This window comes from Montipora foliosa, chromosome 7 (genome assembly GCF_036669935.1).
Source record: "Montipora foliosa isolate CH-2021 chromosome 7, ASM3666993v2, whole genome shotgun sequence".
NCBI lineage: Eukaryota > Metazoa > Cnidaria > Anthozoa > Scleractinia > Acroporidae > Montipora > Montipora foliosa.
Window position 1 is genome coordinate 23653946 of NC_090875.1, and position 2500 is coordinate 23656445.

At 35.8% G+C, this 2500-nt stretch overlaps 1 protein-coding gene across 2 annotated transcripts in view; it reads right to left on the reverse strand.

The window, feature by feature from the left end:
- LOC138011442 (nuclear transcription factor Y subunit beta-like) overlaps nt 1–2500 on the reverse strand; it is an 11618-nt gene that overhangs the window by 7082 nt on the left and 2036 nt on the right. The gene's annotated exons all lie outside the window — the stretch shown is intronic.

Consider the following 2500-nt stretch of genomic DNA (forward strand, 5'->3'; position numbering starts at 1 on the left):
AAACTGGCAAAGCATAACCCTGGCACATGAATTGTCCAGCCTTGATGATTTTCTTAACCAAAAATGAAGGAGGATAAAGTGAAAATAATAACAATATGAATCAACAAATTATCATGAAAGATTGGATTTGGGAATGGTTTGGCACAATTGCCAACTGACTTGCAAAAGTAAAATTCCCCCAAACCATCTCAAAACAGTTTTAATCACTGTGACAGAAACCAGACTTCAAATCTTCAAATCAGAGCTAGGTTTTCTGACAAGTTCTTACACACAATGAATCCCACAAAACTACTCTTCATACTGATTGGAATTACTCGCCGATTTTCAACTACCATTGGATAGAGAGTAAATTTCTTTTTACACAGAACAACCTTTTAGAAAGTAAATTGCATTAAGACATGATTGGAAGTATGAAAAGAGTTCTTTGAATTATTGGTGAACAGACACAAATTCATCAAAGCTATGAACCAATCAGTTTAGTTCTCTTTCACCTTGCAATGTAGCTCCTACAAAGAATTAAATTCAGCCACAAGCCACTAAAAAATAAATCACACACCAACCTTTAAGAAATGGAAAAGGGTTAAATGGTGGCGGAAAATTAGGTTCATATGGCATCACTGGATAGCTACCACCATACCCCATGTTCAAATTCATGACTGCTTTTCAAAAGCACTTACTTTCCCTTTTCCCTTCAAAATTTAATAAGCATATCCTAATTACACAATTAGCCACAAGAAAAAAATGTATCACCGAGATTTTATCAGATGAAAACAAATTTCCCGATGAATGAAAGGGCTGTGATTGGATGAGCCATACTTGATCAGAGAATTACTGCCTTATCTTTTGTGCTTTATATATTATTCAAATGCCTATCAAAATTTATTCAAAGTGCTGATTCCACAAACACTTTCACACACTTGAAACACCATTTTCTAGTGAGCTTTTGAGGATCCCCCTTTTCTCCCCAAAGTCTAGTATTTGAATTTGCTAACGATGACAGATTTGGATAGTTTAACAGAAGCTTAGTACTATTGGAGGAAAGAACTATACATAAAGTACACTAACAAAGACAGCAAATATTTATTTAATTCATTCCAGAAAATATCATAGAGTGAAAAGATTACATTGCACAAGAGAGGGCTATTAAATTTTTATCAACACAAAATAGATCACCACAAAATGTCAATTAATTATTAACAACAACAAAAACATGTTTTGAATATATTACTAAATGTGTGCATGAGTGAGGAAAATCCACATCTACAACAGTGAGTATACAAATCAATTTAGAGATAAATCTGTGTGCATATTGAAGGTAAAAATCACATGTCAATTCAGTATGATTTTTAATTTTTCTTGAATCTTCTCATGGTAATGGATATCAGACAAAGGGAATTTTAAATCAAACTCCACTTAAAATACTTTTTATCAGGCCAATCATGACAAAAATTATGTACGCATATGTGCATGTATATTCAGGTTAATGTGATGTAACTTCAGGCATTTTATACAAGTTATAACTACCGGTATGTTATAACTATTAGATCTTAAAAGCAAGTTCATGTGCAACCTTCCCCCCCCCCCCCCCCTTCCTTAATCGAGCTTATGTGTGAGGTTTCCACAGAACTGCAAAGGACTGCCAGGTGCTTTGCCTTAATTAATTTGCTTGTTAGCTTGCCGCCTTTTTTTTCCTCCTCCTTCCCCCACACTGAGGGTAGACTTCCATGCCACATGGAATTTTAGTTTTCAGGTGCCTGGAGGAGGCCAGTGCTTTTGTTGCTATGGTAACCTTGAGAACAAGAAGGTGGCTGCTTTCCTCTATATCCTACCCTTCAATTCTATTGGATTACCATTTTAAGCAAATTGTATGGGAAAGTTAAAGGAAAGAACTGTAACAACGCATACGTTGTTTAAACTTAATGACCATGAAATCCAACCAGTCTATACCACATTTTTGCAAGAACATTTTTCCTTGCAAACTGACTTGCCTTTAATAACAGGATACAACCATTTGCCTCCTTGGAATGAGAATTATAATTGGAGGCGCATCAGGGGTGTATAGGTTAACAACATGTTGGTGAACTCAAAAGCTATATATGTCTCTTTTACCCAATGCCTGAGAGAGACGTAATGATTTCAGTTTGTCTAACACCAGATGATTTTACTCATCAATGGGGTGGGGTGGGGGGGGGGGAATCTCAGGGGTTGATGGATTATACAATCTTTGACTTCTCATAGATATTTTAAAACTTATGTCAAAGGCTTACACTTTGACCAGTCTTGAAGACATTAGCCTCCCACATAGTTGTTTTGGGTCCTACACTGTTAATGGTTTCACCTGAAGTTCAATTTACATTCAAGGATTTTCATTTCTCATTCCCCTCCAAATAATCACTTTTCAATTGCACAACTTACAAAAAGTTTCAACAGACTTAACTGATTAGAGTGTAGTGTGAAGTGCCAGTTTTATCCCCATATGAACCATGTGAGCATTAGCCCT